At 37.0% G+C, this 21743-nt stretch overlaps 1 pseudogene; it reads right to left on the bottom strand.

Moving 5' to 3' along the window:
- Nucleotides 1-20310: 20310 nt before the first annotated feature.
- LOC149190885 (transcription termination factor MTERF4, chloroplastic-like) lies at nt 20311-21040 on the bottom strand (annotated as a pseudogene).
- Nucleotides 21041-21743: the final 703 nt, after the last annotated feature.

Here is a 21743-nt window from a genome sequence, read left to right as displayed (position 1 = left end):
ATAGCTCACATAATTTGGGTTATGGAAATATGTTTTCATCTTCAAGACTTGGGCACAATAATTTAAGGTGAACATGAAGAGGAGCGGTCAAATATCAAAAGAGCGGATGTAGTTTAGGACCCTAAATGAGGAAGACAAGGTATGTTTAATGAGGTTAGAGGAAAAGACAAAACAAACGTTGTCGTGGAAAGAAATACCAACCAACAATTAGGGAAATGTTGAAAGACAGAATGATCACGCGATTTGTAACACACAAAGAGGTTGCCACGAGGGGAGATATGCAACTGCTTCATTAGGATGCACTAAGGATAGAATAGAGGAAATAGTTCTCTACCTCCCAGGGCACCACTTCATTAGGATGCACTAAGGATAGAATAGAGGAAATAGTTCTCTACCTCCGAGGGCATAAATCCCCATAGAATACAAGATTAGGAGTTCGAGGTGGGGAAACCTAGTAACCAAACTAATTCTTCTCCACTACACCTTTGGCCATCATAGGGTTAGAAATCACAGGTATTCATCTTTCATAGATGACATTATTGTTATGAAATTATTGTTATAAAGGATGACATTTCCCCATGTAAATTATACAATGGAGAACTTAAGCATTGGCGACTTAGAGCAAGAAGAGAAAGTAGCAAAAGTGAAAGTAGAAATCAAGGAAATTACTCAGCTATAGAAACAACATGAAGGTGACATATATTATCTTCTGAACTTATTTAGGTAAATGCCCATCCCCTTAATTCAATTTATTTTACTTTATTTCTAAAAAAATTGGATGAGTCATAATTTGAACATAATTTGAGGAGTAGGAAATCATGTGTAAAAATTAGTATATGAATTAGAACCATGGGTTTACACTCTAATATTAATTGTTCCAATTAGAGATAAGCTAGCAGTAGCAATAAACATAAATTCTACCATGTCATTCATAAAGCATTAGTGTTCACTACTATTGTAGAGGACTTGGATATCCTGGTGAGCAAGTATGCTTTCATGTTAGGTCCCTATAATACTAGTGATTCCCTCATTACTATTGTCATTGTAGCCCTTATTGTTATTGTTGTGCCCCTATTGCCCCCATATTGTTATTATTGTGCCCCATAGAAGCCCACTATTGTTATTTTTGAGCCCTTATATTATTATTGTCATGTCGGCTTTTGTTATATTATGACCCCTTAGACTCCTATATATAGAAAGGGGGTTTTTTCATTTGTATCATCCAAGAATTGTTCATTTGTGCAATGTAAAGCATGTTTACCCCTCGACCAGGTTGATTTCTAAGTCATTGATCTATATTTTTTATCTTCTTGTGTGCTAGTTTCATAACGTTTGGTATGAGAGCTTTGGATTCTAGGGTTTCGCTGCTCCAAAACAGGTGATCGTGCCATTTTCTCTATAACTTTTTTCTGCAACGTTTCAGACGCTAAAAAAAACCCATTTGAGCTGCAATGTCGATGATCCTCGGATCCAAATTTCAGATATTCTCTTGCTATATTTTCGGAGATATGATCCAAGTAATTTAGGGTTTTTGCAGGCTCCCGAATTACATCCCAAACAAGTGACCTTGTGAAAATAGTCATAATTGTATCTCTGAGTATCAGATCAAAATTTCATAAGAAGTTACAGAAAGAGGACAGACTTTAGTTTTTTGTGCATCGTTTTCAGGTCTGAAGGTTGAAATAATGACACATGGCACTTTTTACAAGTTTTCTCTACTGAAAAAGTGTATAATCAGGTCATCTTGGGAGATTAGGCATAACACTTTCTTGGAGAATCCAATTTTGATCCGACTTGTGGCATTGGAAAGAGAACTTAGAGGGATACCATAGTGCGTAATTTTAGACCTTGGAGATCTGAAATTTTAGAGATACATTAGATACAATATCAAACTCCTACAAACTGAAAAAAGGTGTGTAGTTGTTTTTAAATTTTGCATAAGTTTGGTTTGAAAAATTAGTTTGAAGGAATTCAAAGGGCATAGTTAAGAATAATTACCATTAATTGATGCCCCAAAGAAAGAAAATGGGAACACCTAGTAAGCAACTTGAAATCTCTAGCATGACTCATGAAGAAGAGGAAGAAATGCAACATGATATATCAAAATTACGAGACCAAGTGCAACAAAATTCACTCTCACAAAAAGTAACAGAAGCTAAGATGGATGGTTTAAAGAAGGGCATGGAAGCTAAGATGGATGGTTTAAAGAAATGCGTAGAAGCTAAGATGAATGACGTGGAAGCTAAGATGGATGGTGTGGAAGCTAAGATGAATGGTTTAAAGAAAGGCATGGAAGCTAAGATGGAAGATTTGAAGACAAATTGAAAAAGTTTCTACAAGAAATGCTTACTAATGGCGAAAGGGTAGTAACGGAAACTCATGATGAGAATAAAATAAATTTTAATCATGATTTCATAGACTCTAACGTTGGATTGAAGATCCACCATGTTCCAAATATCGATATGAGGAAATTTGATGGCAAGGATCCCGTAACATGGATACTACAGATGGGGCAATATTTCGATCTCCATAATGTACAAAACACACAGAAGGTATGCATTGAAACTTTATATTTGGAACCAAATTAGTCTGTATGGTATCGATGGCTTTGCTCTCGTAAAAAAATTGTCACTTGGACAATTTTTACGAATGGAATGATAGCACATTATGAGGATACAAAAAGAAACACTTTTTTTAGCCAATTGATAAATCTCAAACAAAAAGGTTCAATGATGGAGCACATTGACGACTTCCAAAAATTGAATATAAGGGTAAAAGATATTCCAGAGGAGCATAAGAATGATGTGTTCATAGGGAATTTAAAGGATAACTTCAAACATGAGGTTCGCCTTTGCAAACCTGATTCATTAGAGAAGGCATTCAGGTTGGTAAGAAAAATGGAAAACAAAATTATGGAAACAATGAAGCCTACCACTCACAACTATAAATATGGAAGTGTTGTTGCCCCTAGCCTTCCACAACCTACCAGGTTGAGACCACAAAAATTGGAAGAAAAAAGAGCAAAAGGGCTTTGTTACAGTTGTGATAGCACATACACTAAAGGTCATAAGTGTGTTGAGAAGAAATTATTTTACATAGATTGTGACGAGGAGGAATAAAAGGAACAAGAAACGTCAAAAGAAGAGGATATACACCAAGAAAAAACCCTAGAGAAAGAAGAAATGAATATGACTATATCTTGTAATGCATTGGCTGGAATTACCACTCCTCAAACTATCAAGATAGAAGGGCATATCAAGAAGAAAAATGTAATAGTGTTGATTGATTAGGGTAGTACCGATAATTCTATTCATTGTAAAATGGCCAAGGAATTGAATTCCTTCCCAGCACCAAAGTGTCAAGTGATGGTTGCAAGTGGAGGAACCATAAATTTCTTTAGAAAGTACCATAATATCAAGCTAGACATGGGAGAATATGTATTGAATGGCTTAATTCTTTCCATTCTAATGGGTGGTGTTGATGTTGTACTAGGAGTCCAATGGATACAATCCTTGGGTAAAATAGCTTTTAATTTTCAAGAACTTTTCATGAAATTTTCTTCAGAAGGAAAGGAGGTTGAATTAAGGGGTATCACAGGTAAAACGGGAAATATAATCAATTCTAACGGAATGACAAAGATTTTAAAGAAAGAAAAACGAGGCATAATTGCACAATTATATTCACTAGATGTTCCCACATTGAAATCATCTATTTCTTGAGATATCCAAAAAGTCTTGCACAATCATTCCAAGGTATTTGAGACTCCCAAAGGCCTCCCACCTATTCATAATCATGATCATGATATTCATTTGATTCTAGGAAGTGTTCCTCCAAACATCAGGCCTTACAGATACACCTATGCCCAAAAGAGTGAAATTGAACTTATGGTTGCAGAAATGCTAGAGGCTGGTATAATTCAACCTAGTCAAATTTATTTCATTGCTCTAGTAGTATTGGTTCATAAGAAGGATGGATCATGGTGCATGTGTCCAGATTATAGGGAGCTCAACAAGCTCACTATTAAAGATAAATTTCCCATTCCTATGATTGATGAATTGTTGGATGAATTGCATGGATCAATTTACTTCACCAAGTTGGATCTTCATTCAGGATATCATCAAATCATAATGAAGACTAAAGAAATTCTGAAAACAACATTTAGAACTCATGAGGGTCATGAATTTTTGGTCATGCATTTTGGCCTTACCAATGCACCTTCTACATTTCAATGTTTGATGAATTCCATTTTCAAAACCTTCCTTAGAAAATTTGTGTTGGTATTTTTTGATGATATACTAATCTACAACAAGTCGTGGAAGGATCGTGTTCAACGTGTTGACAGGGTGCTCAAACTATTGGAGGAGAGACAATTATATGCAAAAATTTTCAAATGTTTCTTTAGAGTATAAGAGGTGGAATATTTGGGCCATAATGTATCTCATGAAGGTGTTAAGGTAGACCCTAGCAAAATTAAAACCATTAATAAATGGAAAATCCCCACATCCATAAAGAATCTGCGAGGATTTCTCGGGTTGACAGGTATTATCACAAGTTTTTAAGAATTATGGGAGAATAGAAACACCTCTAACAACATTATTGAAGAAATATGCATTTTCATGGACTTCAAAAGCAACGAAGGCCTTTGAACATCTTAAAGAGGCAATGTGCCAAGCATCGATCTTAGCTACACCGAACTTCACAAAAACCTTTATTGTGGAATGTGATGCCTCAGGAAATGGAATTGGTGCTACTCTAATGCAAGAAGAAAGACCCATTGCTTTCGAAAGTCGTCCAATCAAAGGAAAGTATTTACACAAAGTTATTTCTAAGAAGTAAGTGTTGGCAATACTACATGTACTTAAGAAATGGCAACCCTACCTAATGGGAAGACACTTCAAGGTAAAAACAGATCATGATAGTCTTAAATACTTTTTAGAACAAATATTATCTTTAGAAGAGCGGAAAAAATGGGTCACAAATATGTTGGGTTATGACTTTGAAATCATCTGCAAAAAATTGAAGAAAAATGTTGTGGAAGATGCACTCTCAAGAAAGGATGAGGATGTGGAAGAATTTCTTTGCGCCATTTCTATTATCCAACCAAATTGGATAAACTAAGCAACGGATGAATGGAAGAATGATGAAGAAAGTGTGGGCACTCATTTAGAAGTTACAACAAGATCCAAGTACATTTGATACATTGATCTAAAAATTACTCGTGAGTGATCTCAGTTAAATAATTAATGAATGAAAGTATTACAGACTCATGTGCTAGTGTGTGTCTATGTTATCTTAGGCAACGAATCGATCAGATTGCAAAATACACAGACACTGGAAAAATGGAAAATAGTAGGGGAAACACAGTAAGCAAATGCAATAACACAAAAAATTAATAAGGAGTTCACCCTATCCTCCAGGGCTACATCTCCGGTCCAACTTTCAGTGGTGGCCTTCTTTTATTGTGTCTTAAAAGTAGAGTTTTTACAGTGAGGAGCTCAATTTGAGTCTCCCGATACAGATAATGCTTGGTAGGGTGGTTTTGGATTCCCCAAGCCACTAGAGTGCACAGACTCTTTCCTTACCAAATCTTGACCTCTATGTTCTTTAATGGGAGGAACCAAATATGGTACTCAATTCCTAACAAATCCTCACAGGGATTACTTGAACCTCTCAAGCTTTCTGTCTGCTCGATGCTACCTTAGGTCAGCTTGGCTATCTATTTTCTGCTTCTTGCTCCACTGTCTCTTTTGCCTTTTCTTGCACTTTTTTTCTTCTCTGGGTCTTCCCTCTCTTCTCTCTTGTTCTGTTCTCTTTCTGTTCATGGCTTAAAGCCAATTTGTCTTTGACTGTTTGCTTCCTCCTCCACCCCTTCAGTTCGCATGCTATTTTTTGCTTGGAGTTCCCTGCCTCTGCGTCATCGCCAATGTCTCACAGGGAGTGGCCACTTGTCCTCTCACGAACTGCACCAGCTCTTCCTCAACGGTTCGGTTTTTCAGTTACACTGTGGAATGACTCATCTGCCAACTCAGTGATCAAATCAGACTTCAAAATTCTTTATGTCGCAGCTTAATTCCCCTGTCAAATCTAGTTTCTCCATCGGGCACAATCTCCGCCGTCAAATCTAGAGCCCCCAGATCCTATGGTGTTCGCTCATTTCACGCAGTTGACTTGCTTGACCATTAGCGCACGATGAGAGGTGGTTTTCTCTCTCATCCGCCGGACACGCGTCATGCGCTGAATGGAATCGCTCGTTTTCTGCCAAATCTGCTTACTGCCCAAGGATGCCTCCGATATACCATCGGTTTTTGGAGCGCAAGACCCGCCTTTTGCCTTAGCACTTTCCCCATGGTTTCCCGGCTTCCCATGCGACTAAGCGCTTCGAGGCTTTTCCTTCTCGAGGGGTTTTTCCCAGTAATGCATGATTAACGCATTAGAAATGGCCTCCATTTCCTGATCCGGGCTTCCGAGTTGCCAGTTTTTCCTCCTACGCAATCTCCATGGGCCTTGGTCAGCGTGCTTTGACCGAGGTCCTCGTCGTTCCTTGCTAGCTGCAAACTGCCACTGTCCAAAGGTCTTCCTGATCACTCTTTGTTCATAAGCCTTTGAAGTCTGTCCTGATTTGATACAGTCATAGAACTTGGATAATTTTCATGGATCGGCCTTCCCATTGAAAAAGCTTTTGGACCACCAAAAGTTGGTTTTCAAGCATAGACTAAGTGAGGGTACAATTGGCTCACTTGTCCAATCTCTATCCACTTTGCACTGCTCGGCTTTGAACCCTTGAGCCTAACTCTGAGGTACTCAACATCTCCTTTGCGCGTCATCCTCACCTTCCTGTCCAGAATTGTGTCTTCCTGCAATTCATTAAGATATTCAGGTAGCAGGTCATCAATAGAAGGCAATTGACTCTACTCTTCGGGATCCTCAATTAGTGAAGGTTCAAACAATCTCAAGCAATCTGCATTTACGACTGAGTAGATGTGCATGTAAGTTGGTAGATCAAGGCGAAAAGCATTCTCACCAATCTTCTCAAGTATCCTGAAAGGTCCATACCTGATAGGCTTTAGCCTTTTACCTTCACCTTGCATCTTGTCCTTGCTAATATACAACCAGACTTGGTCACCAACTTGGAAACTATGCTCCATCCGATGCTTTTCATGCCTTGCCTTGTATTTGGCTTGGCTCTTTTCCAGCTGTTCCTGTACTGCCTAGTGTATCTCTTGGATTTGTTCAGTGAACCTAGTTGCCCTGTCCACATCACTGTGTCCATCAAATATGGTGTCTTTACCAAAGACAAAATCTGAAGGAGACCTTGGTGTGAAACCAAAACAGATCTCAAAAGGAGATCTTTGTGTAGAAGAATGTTTATCTCTGTTGTAAGCATGCTGCACATAACACAAATGTTCATCCCAAAGCTTAGGATGTTTGCTGCAATATCCCCTGAGTAACTGGATCACTGTCCTGTTAACTACTTCTGTCTGGCCATCAGTTTGTGGATGAAAAGCTGTGCTTTTCTTCAATTTGGTGTCCACCAGTTCCCATAGACTTGACCAAAACATCCCCACAAATTGGGTGTCTCGATCAGATACAATGGAAGTGGGTAATCAAAAATGAACCCATACATGTTCAAAGAACAGTTTTACAATTTTTTCAGCTGTAATTTGTTTATTACAAGGTATCAAAATACACATTTTACTTAACCTATCCACACCAACATACAGATAATCATGACCTTTCCTAGATTTAGGCAGTCCTCCAACAAAATCCATGGAAACACTTTCCCAAGAGTGAGAAGGAATTGGTAATGGAGTGTACAAGCCTAGTTTTCTATTGTTAGGATTGATTTTAGCACACATAGTACACCCTCTTACATATCTAGAAACTGTCTCATTCATTTTTGGCCAATAAAAAAATCTTTGCAGCTGTGCAACTATTTTACTTAACCCAAAGTGACCTGATATTAGAGAAGTGTGTGCTTCTCGAATTATCTTTACTCTCTCAGTTTCTGGAATGCATAACTTCCCACAATGATATAAGAGTTGGTCCTTTACATGATAATCCAATTCTTCTACTTGTTTTCCTTGACTTAATGTTTCATATACATCTTTAAAGTCTATATCTTGAGCATATTGTTCAATGTAGTTCTCATGTAACACAGAATTATGCTTAAGTATAGTAGATGCATTTATAATGGGTCTAGGTAACATCTCTACAACTTTATTACGTATGCCCTTTTTATATCTGATGACTAAATGAAACTGTTGTAGAAAACCCATCCATCTATAGTGCCTTGATTACTGCAACTTATTTTGGGAGTGTAGATATTGAAGTGGTTGATGATCAGTATGTATTACTGTCTCTTTTCCCATTAAATAATGTTTCCACTTTTTCACACTCTGTACTAATGCATACAATTCTTTATCATATGTAGGATAGTTAACTACTACAGAATTAAATGTCTCAGAATGATAACATATGGGTTTACCATGCTGTGTCAACACTTCTCCCATGGCATAGTCACTGGCATCTGTTTGGATCTCAAATGGTCTTTGAAGATCAGGCAGTGCTAGTACTGGTGCTGTACTAATCTTTTCTTTCAAGGTGTCGAAGGCTTTCTGCTATTTGCCTCCCCACTGAAACACCTTGTTCAATCCTGTTAAAGCATGTAAGGGAGCTGCAATTAAGGAAAAAATAGAAATGAATTTCCTCCAATATTGTGTTGCTCCTAAGAAGCTTCTAACTTCTGTAGCAAATTTGAGTTTAGGCCAGTTCACAATGACTGCCACCTTAGAGGGATTTATCTTCAATTCACCACCCCCTACTATATGACCCAAATAATTCAGAGATGTTTTGCCAAATTCACATTTTGAGAGTTTAACATGAAGTTTTTCTCTTTTCAAAACATCTAGTGTCTGCTTAACATGATTTAAGTGTCCTTCCCATGTTTTGCTAAATATCAGAATGTCATTCAGATACACAGTAACAAAATCATCAAGAAAAGGTCTGAGTACATCATTCATTATTCTCATGAAAGTAGCAGGAGCATTAGTCAAGCCAAAAGGCATAACCACCACTCATACAATCCCTGCTTTGCTTTAAAAGCAGTCTTCCATGCATCTTGTTCTGCAACTATGACCTGATGGTATCCACTGTGCAAGTCTAGCTTGGAGAAATAAATAGCTTCTTTCAATTGATCTAACAGATCATCTATGCGAGGAAGGGGATAACAATTTTTGATTATTATCTTCGTTAGTACTCGGTAATCAATGCACATTCTCCATGAGCCATCTTTCTTTCTCACCAAAACTATTGGTGACCCACATGTTGATGTGTTAGTTCTGATGAACCCCTTCTCGAGCAACTCCTGTACCTGCTTCTTGATTTCAGCATTCTTTAAAGCAAACAACCTATACATTCCAATGTTAGGCAATGGAGCATCTTGCTGCAAAATAACATCATGCACTATTTCCTTTTTGGGTGGCAGACCTTTAGGTTCTTGAAACAAGATATCATACTCTAAAACAACCTTTTCTAAATCAGCTTGCTATTTAGTATTACAGCCTTCAAATACATTGTTTTATCATGTTTCTTTTCCTTTACAACCATCAGTAAGAATTGTTTGCATGAATTTATCATTCGTTTCATCTGCCCTGAGTTTATGAGAGTATAATTATTCTTGAGCTTATGAGCTCTTACAAAGTATTCTATTCCATCTTTAACAAGTAGATACTTGTTCTCAGCTCTATAAAAAATAGCTTTTCTGTCATATAAGTAAGGACTTCCTAAAACAATTCCACATATATCCAAAGGAATTATGTCTAACTCAACCTCATCTCCAAATGTTGACCCAAAAGAAAACTTGAGCTTGCACTGTCTAGTCACTTGTAGTTGTGATTTATCATTCAACCATCCTAATGGGTATGGTTTCTTATGAGGTGTAGTTACTAATCCCAACTTATTTACAATTGCTTTAGAAATTAAATTTACTTGTGAGCCACTATCAAACAAAGTATCAATCTTTTGATGTTTGGAAATAACTCGAATATGGAAAAGCTCATGTATTTTTCTCTCATTTTCTTCATCAATCATAGATTGTGCAGAATTATTAGTAGATGCTTCAGAATTCTTACCTCTTATACCTGTGGCTGCAATAGTTGTTTCATCTCCTGAGTCTGACCCCAAATATTTCTGAATAGCTGTAGTAGTCTTCTTCTTCTTGCCCTCGAACTTCTTAGGCCCCAGCTCCGAATGCAGAATCCAACAATGCTCATCATCATGCCCATCCTTCTTACAGTGAGTGCATGAAGCTTTTCTTTTTTGTGCAGTGTTAGCCTTCATTGATTTCCATTTCTGCTTTCTTTTCTCCTTATTCTTGCTTGCAGTGGGTTGGGATGGTCCCCCAACTTTTGGATTTCCATTCTTTCCTCTAGCTTCTAGATGAGTAGCTTGTACAGATACCTCATCTATACTAGTGGGATTAAACATGAGGATAGTGTGCCTCATGTAGCTGTGTAGACCACCAATGTACTTCAACAGAGTCTCAAGTGAGTCTAATGAGATTCCTAGAATCAATGCTCTCTTTCTAAATTCTTGAGTGTACCCTTGCACACTTTGCCCTTTCAACTATCAAAGAGTTTGCCAGCTCATCATGGCTTGCTGCATGTAGGCCAATGGATAGAACTACTTTTTGATTGCAGAAACAAATTCACTCCAGACAGAGATAGTCTTACCATGTCTCTTCATGTCAGCTTGGGTCCTGCCTTCCCACCAAACTAAGGCAGTGCCTCCAAGGCGTAGGCTTTCCAGCTGAATCTTGCTCTTGTCTGAATCGATACTCTGCACTCTGCAATAAACATCAATTTGTCTAATCCAATTGTCCAACTTTTCTGCATTCAACTCTCCATCATATATAGGTAGATCAAATTTAACATCTAGTTTGATCAAAGATGCTTTCTTTTTGTGTTCAGGGCTATTAGGAGGTGTGAGAAAGCTTTCCTCTTTCCCTTTTCCTTTTGAGTGGTCATGGAAGTGAGACTCATCTTCTCCTTTGTCTTGTTTAGAGCCTAATGAATCTTCATCCTTATGTTTTCTAAAGTCCCTATACATTTCTTCTACCATGGACTTTATGGCTAGGAAACTATCTATGAATTGAGGGTCTGGCCCACAAAACCTTCCTCTAACATTGTCTTCTGAGGATAGACTCTCCCAATTTCAGGATTAGTTTTGACCAACTCTCCTTCTCCTAATTTGAGCTTTGATCTAGTTAGCATTCAACAACTAAACCAACACAAGCTTGTCTAACCTTAACAGCCTAAAGCTCTGATACCACTTGATCTGAAAATCACTCGTGAGTGATCTCAGTTAAATAATTAATGAATGAAGGTATTACAGACTCATGTGCTGGTGTGTGTCTATGTTATCTTAGGCAACAGATCGATAATATTACAAAATACACAAACACTAGAAAAACGGAAAACAGTAAGGGAAACACAGTAAGCAAATGCAAGAACACAACAAATTAATAAGGAGTTCACCCTATCCTCCAAGGCTATGTCTCCGATCTAGCTTTCAGTGGTGGCCTTCTATTATTGTGTCTTAAAAGCAAAGTTTTTACAGTGAGCTCAATTTGAGTCTCTTGAAACAGATAATGCTTGGTAGGGTGGTTCTTGGATTCCCCAAGCCACTAGAGTGCACAGACTCTTTCATTACCAAATCTTGACCTCTCTGGTCCTTAATGGGAGGAGCCCAATGTGGTACTCAATTCCAGACAGATCCTCACAGGGATTGCTTGAACCTCTCAATCTTTCTATCTGCTCGATGCTACCTTAGGTCAGCTCAGCTCTCTGTTTTCTGCTTCTTGCTTCATTGTCATTTTCGCCTTTTCCTTCACTATTTTTCTTCTCTAGTTCTTCATTCTCTTCTCTCCTATTCTATTCTATGTCTATTCATGGCTTAAAGCCAATTTGTCTTTGACTATTCACTTCCTCTTCTACCCCTTCGGTTCGCCTGTTGTTGTTCACTTGGAGTTCCCTGCCTCTGTGTCATCGCCAACATCTCATAGGGAGTGGCCACTTGTCCTCTCATGAACTGCACCAGCTCTTCCTCAATGATTCGGTTTTTCTCAGTTAGACTATGGAATGACTCATCCACCAACTCAGCGGTCGAATCAGACTTCAAACTTCTTTATGCCGCGGCTTAATTCGCCTGTCAAATCTAGTTTCTCCATCGGGTGCAATCTTCGCCATGAGATCTGGAGCCCCTAGATGCTACAGTGTTCGCTCATTCACGCATTTGACATGCTCAACCATTAGCATGCAATGAGAGGTGGTTTTCTCTCTCATCCACCGGACACATGTCGTGCGCTGAATGGAATTGCTCACTTTTTGCGAATCCGCTTACCGCCCAAGGATGCCTCCGATATACCGTAGGTTTTTGGAGCGCAGGACCCGCCTTTTTCCTTAGCGCTTTCCCCAGGGTTTCCCAGCTTCCCATGCTACCGAGTGCTTCAGGGCTTTTCCTTCTCGAGTTATTTTGCCCAGCGATGCGTGATTAGCGCATCAGAAATGACCTCCATTTCCTGATCCGGGCTTCCCAATTGCCATTTTTGCCTCTTGCGCGGTCCCCATGGGCCTCGGTCAGCGTGCTTTGACCAAGGTCCTCGTCATTCTTTGCTGGCTGCAAATTGCGACTGTCCAAAGGTCTTCATGATCACTCTTTGTTCATAAATCTTTGAAGTCTATCCTAATTTGATACAATCATAGAACTTGGATAATTTTCATGGATCCAATTTGGATCATACATTTAGCTAGAAAAATGGTTCATTATGGTACAAATATCGGTTATACCTATGTAAGAATTCCCAACTCAAACAAAATATTCTTATGGAATTGCACACCTCTCCCTTAGTAGGGCACTCATGATTTCTAAAAACTTACCACGAGGTTAAGAATGAATTTTATTGGGATGGGCTTAAATTGGATATTCAAAGTTTGTGGTGGAATGTTTGGTTTTTCAACAAAATAAAGTCGAAACAATTAAGACCCCAGATCTATTACAACCTTTATCCATTCCAAGCCAACGTTAGGAGGAGATTTCAATGGATTTTATCATAGGTTTACCTATGTCCGAAGGAAAGAGTGTTATCATGGTGGTAGTTGATAGAGTTACCAAGTATGCACACTTTTGTGCATTATCTCATCCATTAAAGCGAGTATAGTTTCTACTGCATTTATGGAAACAATTCAAAAGCTACATGGAAACCCAAAGATTATTGTAAGCGACAGAGATCCCATTTTCACTGAAATTTTTTTGACAAAATTATTTTTTGGTATTGGTACTCAGTTAGCTCATAGCTCATCTTATCATCCTCAATCTAATGGGCAAACTGAGATAGTAAACAAATGTTTGGAAGGATATCTTTGTTGCTTTATATTTGATAAATAGACACAATGGGTCAAATGGTTGCCTCGAGTTGAATGATGGTATAACAATTCCTTCCATACTGCAACAAAAATCACCCCATTTATGGCACTTTATGGATATCATCCACCATCCATCACATCATATTTAAGAGAAAATTATAAGGTTCAAGTAGTGGAAAATCACGTTGAGCATCAACAACAAGTTCTCCAACTCTTAAAGGATAACCTCACTTTGGTGCAAAATAGAATGAAACAACAGGGGAGATTAACATCGCAACAAAAGTAGTTTTGATATACGTGATTGGGTATTCCTATAGTTACACCCATATAAACAAATGTCCATTAAGCAAGTTAAGAAGGATAATAAATTATCACCAAAGTATTATGGTCCGTACAAGGTGTTGCCAAAGATAGGTATTATGGCATACAAATTAGAGCTTCCTGCAGCTTCCCGAGTGCACCCAATTTTCTATGTTTCATGCTTAAATAAGGTTATAGGTGATAAGCTCCCAATTCAAACAATATTGCCAGAATTTGATGAGGAAGGAAAAATCATATTGGAACCTGAAGCAGTCACATAAACAAGAACTCGACATATACGAAATCAATCAATCTCAGAGTATCTCATAAAGTGGAAGAACTTACCCACTGAAGATTACACATGGGAGGATGAGAATTTTATACAAAAGCATCCAGAAATGCTCAAGTGTTGATGACAACACTTTTTTGAATGAGAGGGGCATGTTAGGTCCCTTTAATACTAGTGATTCCCCCATTACTATTGTCATTGTATCCCTTATTGCTATTATTATGCCCCTATTGTCCCGATATTGTTATTATTGTGCCACATGGAAGCCCACTATTGTTATTTTTGTGCCCTTATATTATTATTGTTATGTTGGGTTTGGTGATATTGTGACCCCTTAGACTCCTATATATAGTAAGGAGGTTTTGTCATTTGTATCACCCAAATGTTCATTTGTGTAATGTAAAGGAGGTTTCCCCCTCGAAGAGGTTGATTTATAAGTCATTGGTCTATCTTTTCTATCTTGTTGTGAACTGGTTTCATAGCATTCCATCAGTCTCAGTTGAGAATTTATGCTCTTTGGCCCAAAAATGAAAATAAGAATGCAATTGTTATCTAATGGTTGAGTGATGTAAAGATTGCACCTTCTACTGAAATAGAGAGTCACACATTATCAATATTAAGTAATGTTATGTACAAATTCCTAGCTAGAGACACCTGCTACTGTAGAGCCAAGTACCTTCATGTTAAATATCTCTCCCTAATTCATCCATTTTTCTTATAAAAAGAATATTATTCATGACTTTTATGAAAATTTATATTATTCATTAGTTTTGTGTGAAAGATAAAAGTAATTGAGATTTTGTGGAAACCTTTCTTTTATAAGGAACTTGTTGATGTCATTGCCTTATTTTGGAAGTTATTAATGCAGTAGACTATATTAACATCGTAATGAAGGATATGGTTGTTTACTCATAGTAGATAGTATGTTCCACAACCTCCCCTATTCTGTGAGTATTTTTGTATAATAATTTCTGAAAGAGAATTTAAGCATTTATGGGTAAAAATCGTTGAAAGAAAATTTTAGATGAAGGCATCTATATTTGATAAAGGGAATCTATATTAGGCCATAAAATATCAATTCTATCATTTTAAAATTGGAAAATATATGTATATCGCAAAATGTATGTGCATCAATACTTCATACTTGACATGTCGTTGACATGTTGTTTATTGTTTTGATTCATTTAAAGATCCAGAAAATGATCCATATATGTAAGAGCATATCTTCAATTTGCAGCAGTGACAATACAACAATGTCTAAATAGGCAAATAAATGGGAAGATATATTTAAGAGCATAATTTAATTTTGCAACAACAATTAAATGGGAAGTCGCATATAAATGGAAATTCGGATAGAATTTCAACAACGATATACTAATTTTAGTTTGAAACAACAACTAAATGGGAAGCAATGACATACCTTCAGTTTGCAGCAGCAGTTAAATGGTGGCTAAATGGGAAGTTAGATAGAATTTCAACAACAATATACTAATTTTAGTTTTCAACAAAAATTAAATGGGAAGTTGTGTCTAAATGGGAAACCATATAGACTTCCATCTTTACAAGAATAAAATATATCGTAAGATCATTGGGAAGGGATCATGGTCTATAGTTTTAGTGTCACTGTGTTTTAGTGGCACACATAATGCTAGCCAGGTGACAAAAACGTCGAAGCAAACAGGCAATGAAGACAGTGAGACAACTAGCCAGCCAGGTGCCAACGTCATGGAAGCAGTTAGGAAGTGAGACAACTAGCCAGCCAGGTGCAAACTTCGTGGAAGCAGTTAGGCGGTGTCGACAATATGAACAACATTCAAGAAAGTATAATGTATTTTTATTAAATTTTGTATCCTTTTAAGAAATGATACCTAGCCAAAAGTTGAGATATCAAATGTTTGTTATTATTTTGAACTCATATAAATGTTTTATCCAAAATCCACAATTACCTGTGAGCTAGCCAAAGTTGAGATATCCAAAGTTACATCAAAATTACCCACAAGCTAGCCAAAGTTGAAATATCCAAATTTTTCATTTATGCATGAATGCAAACCTTAGGACATCCTAAACTAAATTTCATTGGGATGCGTGAGGCTTGAAATAAGACCCCAAATGTTATGGACTAATAAAAAATAACATAATGCATTTTATATTATTTTTTTATACTAAAACTTTGGTTAAAGATTCGGTGCAGATAAATATTTTTGGTCGAACAAAAGATTAATACACCATCAATGCTCTATTGATCGCTAATAGTCCCAGGCAGGGATGAATAACTAGCCCGCAACAAACTATTTGTTGGTAAAGCTTAAAAATAACACCAAGTATTTCTAAAGGCATAAAAGAATAGCAAAGGTGCAAGATTTTGTTTTTTTTTAGAAGAAGAAGCAAAGGCGCAAGCTATAAGTCATGGAGGAATATAAATTTAATAGCCAATGAAATTCATTTGAAGCTTGAGCGTGGTAGGTCTTAGGCTATATGAGACAACCCTAAATATTCTTCCGTCTTTGTAACACTGAGTAAATCATTTAAAATATGCTTTTGCGCGGTTAAAAGATGGTTTTTTTTATGTAAGGAAACATCTTAATTTCCCAAGATCGAGAGGCATCTGGAAAAAGTGAAAGTATGCCCCTTTAAGGATCACCAATGGATAATTCCAAGTGATGTGGTTTTCCTTGAATAAGGGTGATGAATTAGCCTACATTCAAGGGTAGTAGCAAGTGACGATTGTCCTCACTATTGGTTCGATAACTCAATTATGATTAGTTTTTCCCGTCAAATAAAATGACAATGAATAATACTTTTGGCTGGGTTGAATGGTGGATTTCTTCTACCAAAAGTGTTTTCCAATTAAGATATGGGTTTTTCCAAGATTCGAAACTAAATTTATTTGTCTATTATAATTTTTGGGTAGTTGTTCGAGTAGACTCAAGAGTATAATAACAGTCTCACTAAATCAATCGCAAATTCCTTTAATGACTAGAAATTTCCCCTAAAGGTGCAAAGGTACACAGAAGGAATAGAAGATTTGAGACGATCATCTTACCACGAATAGAGCCCACCATTAAATGCATGCACATAAAGTTTGTCAAACTCTCCAATGCAAGCATCATTAGTCATTTCTTTGAGTGGAGCTAAATTTATTCTTGATAAGAATAGTTAGATGACAAATATCTAAAGTTGCTCAAAGACATTAGTAAGGAGCATACAAATATTTGAGAAGGACTCCACATCTCATAGAAACATTGTTAAGCTGGAAAAATACCATTCATCCCAACCAATTCCACATCCTCATTTTTGGCTGTCTCCTTTCAATTAAAATATGACACGTCGGGTGGGTCAACAATGTTCATAATGTCTACGGTCATGATTATTTGTTTCAAATAGAATTGAAGGTTATGAATTTTAAACAGAAAGACTAATGAATAGAATTAGGTTGTTGTTGGTACTAACTAAGGAATTTTTAATATTTAGAAAGACATCATCATCAGTTACCTTCCGTACAGTCTAGTGTTGGAGCAAGAGGAATGGGAACTACAACAGAGGAGGTGGACTTGGAGAAGAGGGATTCTCTTCTAGAGGTGGAAAGAGGGACATTCTCCTAGAAAAACCAATCTAAATTCATCAGTCATCCACACACATAAACCACATGATCAATAGTCAATAACCCGTGTGTAAGCACCCAACGACTCACCTAATCATTCCTGAACTAGATGGCTATATAATGGACTCATTGATGATTTTCTTGTGAGAGGCTGAAATCTTCGTGGTTCTTTCTTTGAAAATTTATTTTATTTCATTGCTTCCTAATTCTTTTTTATCTAGTGTAGTTGTTTTGCAGGGTGGAATTAACAAAGACTAGAAAAAAAAATACAATTGCAAGCATGTGAATTGAAGCCAAACGGTATTAGATAATATTGAATGAATTTTAAGCAAAGGAAAACAACTAATGGAAGACACTAGTCGTGCAACTCAACCAACTCATGCTTCCATTAGGTCTAGTTTTATAGCTATTGGTGCTACTATTGAGGTTGCAGATGAGGCTGAGGCATCCTCAGACTCTAATCTGGATGATTTTTACGTATCTCCTAATGATGATTCCATGTCTAGTAGTGGTGATGAGTTTGATCATGACGAGGAATGATCATCTTGATCACTAATATTTAGACTTGTAGCCTTGTATTAGGCCAATGGCTTCATATCTTGTAGCATTGTTTTTGGACTTTATAGGCCATTTAGAGCCACATTACTTATGTATTATGTGAATGATATGTATTGCACGTGGTTCCATTTCGATATATTCACCTTTACATGGCATATTGATGAGCAAACTGTTAGGTGTGTAGCTTGGTTATCTTCTTTATTCAGAGGTATCACCACATTGGACCCAAGTTCATAATGTGGCGGCAACGCTTCCGTAATATTTGTGCTGCAAGGGGGGTCCACAGGGGGGTGGAAACGATCTTTTGGAGCCCCCCCCCCCCCCCTGGGCGGGGATTGGGGGAAATGCCCCCGAAGCTAAAAATAGATGTAAATTTTCCTTGTAAAATGTTGTGACGGTAGAAGTTATGTTTAATTTAGGGTTTTCTGCCCTAGAAGGAAACCCCTCGCTATATATGAGAGAATTGTATTGTGTCTATGTAGATCTGTATTCTAAGTGAGAAAGAGAGAGGAGATTGAGCGAGAGAGAAGAGGGAATTATAGCGGATCTATTGTAGGTTGTATCTCTTCAGTTTGATGGATAATACAAAAGGTAGGTTTGGTTGTTTCACGTGGACATAGCCCAAATTTGGTGAACCACGTATATTTGTGTCTCTCTTGTTTTATGTGTTTTCTGTGTTTATATTTCTGCAATATATTTTATGTGTTCCATTTCTTTGTAATATATAATTTTTCTAACACAAACATTGCATATTTTATCTCTATTGGTTTGGAATCATGGTTTTAAATCTTAAAACTAGTTTCTTTCATTAAAAATTAATTATTTCATGCACTTTTCTTTTTAAATCGGTTCATTAAGATCTGACCAATCCTAATTTGACTGATTCTAGTTTGCAACCCAATTTATTAGGTGAACTGGTTCCAATTTTAGATACTATGGATAAAACTAGCTATGTGTGGCCTTAACATTCAAGTGCAGTAGAAAGAACCTCTAGAAGTATAATAATATAACCATAAGCCCATGGAGATTTTCCCAAAATATTGATCTTTGGAAGCAAGTACTACTACACTTTTGAAAATTTGGTTACAAGAAGCATATGAAGCTACAACAGGTGTGAGAGGTTTTGATATTGGAGTTAACCTAGATGATGGTGTATTTTCAGAACAAAAATTAGATAACTCATTGGCAAATTTCTTTATCATAATGTTTGGACCTTGGAGAACATGATGTATAGGGGTTTTAGGGGAAACAAAGATGGAGCTCCGTTTTCCATACAAAAATGCATTCCTCACAATGGCTCTTTCTTCCCTCCCATTCTTCTAATTTCCTTCTAGTTAGCAATATACTAGGGTTTACTAGTAGAGATTGAGCAAGTCCCTAAAGGACGCCAAGGAAACATACATCACCTCTACACACCATCCTAGCGAACACAAAGGAAACGCCAAGATATGGAGATTTAATCTTACTTGATTACAACGTATAGAGGTAGGGGCATCAAACTTCCCACAAAATATTGCTCGCAAGTCCATAGAAACAACTATAAACATCCTTCAACTTTTTGTCCAATTAAGACAAAATTCAAATGTCGTATGTGTTTATGTGTTCATCTATTTATTCGATACTCTCTTGTTGTGTCTATTTCTGTGTATGTGCATCTTGCAAAGGGATATGGAGAACAAATGGAATGGAAATATCAATAGATTACTGATTTCCACATAAGTGGTTCAAATGCATAAAAAGTTTGTTATACCTTTTGCAACGTTAAGAATAAGTTTGTTTCAGTAATTTCCATACAAAGCATGAAAAAGAAAGTCGACAAACCCCTCCAGAACCTCGTCACCAAATCTGACTACGATATTTAAAGATCTGATCCATTACATGCAACCCACGAGTACTACATAGAAGGAAAACCTATTGTCTAATTGAAAGGTAGTGAAATGGAAAATTCAATAGAAGATGTTTATCATGACGTCAAAAATATGTTGGTAATCTTGACTTTGATGTGGTAAAAACTCTGGATAAAATGTAACCTCACCTTCAGTTAGTAATATGCACTAGACGGTGAGTGTATGCTTGTAAAATGAACCCTTTTCAATTTCTTCATCGTATTCAATATCCTCGTTGTTATATTCTGAAAAGATTTATTTTTCTATCGATCCTAATGGTCCACTAAAATTGAAAGATGGTTCCATTTAATCAATTTCAATGTACTCGGCATCCAGTATTTTTGCAAACCTCTCGTCACTATAGCTTAGAAACCATGATAAACTGCATACTATTCCCTTCCTCGATAATTTATGAAATCGAGTTTTGATTCAGGTTTCTAAGCTATAAGTTAACTAAGGAGAAAAATCTAGAAGGTTTTGTAATGATTTATTCATTTCATGCCTGCAATAATTGAAACTGAGTGTCATAACATTCATGTTTAGGGAAAGAAACTAAGGGCATGGGACTACCCATTTTGTTATGTATTTTGATGAAAATATCCACACTCTAAGAATTTCAATTCGTTTCAATAATGGATCCTCGCTAAGGATAACAACTTGTGACATTTTCTCTAGAAGTTTGCTGAAATATTCAAGTCCTATGTTCCTATATGAATTTAAGAAGTCTTGTTGTAATATCAATTTTGGCTTCAAATCAAGACCAAGGATCTTCAAACACTGCACTATAATAGAAGAAAGTGCCTCATACATTACACCAAAACGAGGAGACTCTCCACATTCTGTTTCATTTGTTCCTCCAAACTAAAACCTAGAATGTATGGTTCTTCTCACGAATTCTTGCTACGAATGCTTTTCGAAACCCCAAGCTTATAAGATAGTCCACAATTAGCCTAATAACCCTTCCAACTTGCATGGCCAAAATATGAGGACATCATGTCAACATGGCTCTAATCTAAGATCTACAATCCACGCTGATGTTGGTAAGTATGCCAAGATAAAATAGCACACAACAGAAAAATTCTATTATTTTGCATCAAGGAAATTACACACATATTTATACACGCAAAAGTCTCAAGATACGAATTCTATCTTAGACGTATAGTAGTGTGGTTGAGAGATTCTCTCAACCACATACTAAACTAGGAGAAACTATATTCTAGCTAATTCTTATTATGTAGAAACAAACTCCTCAAATAGAGAATTACAACCATAGACAAGTAGGAATTAATTATTTCTAACCATCCCTTAGTGACTACTTGTCATGCTAGTGATTCACAAAGTCTAGTTGTGGCCAAACATAACAAAAAAATATGTCGACGTCCTTATAAAAGAGCAACCATCCACTGGAATGTATGGGTACCAACTGCTGCAACCGCTAGTCCTTTTACATACATGATTCTGTCGACCATTATCACTGCATATATGTACCTACAAATCCACCACCATCGGGGAATTTCATGTGAAGAACTTCCAAAAACAAAGAGAGATCAGTGCCTTTCGAAGCCAAATATTCATGTCCAAATAACAATCGCAAACAGTTGCGCTGATTGTGCCTTTCGACGCAACTGTCAATAGAAAAGTGCACCAACCCTCTTATGCTCATACACAACAATATCTGAGACCGTGAG

This window comes from Pinus tabuliformis, chromosome 3_1 (genome assembly GCF_031772625.1).
Source record: "Pinus tabuliformis cultivar Carrire ecotype Pingquan chromosome 3_1, CPIR1, whole genome shotgun sequence".
Lineage (NCBI taxonomy): Eukaryota > Viridiplantae > Streptophyta > Pinopsida > Pinales > Pinaceae > Pinus > Pinus tabuliformis.
This window is presented reverse-complemented; position numbering and strand designations above follow the sequence as displayed.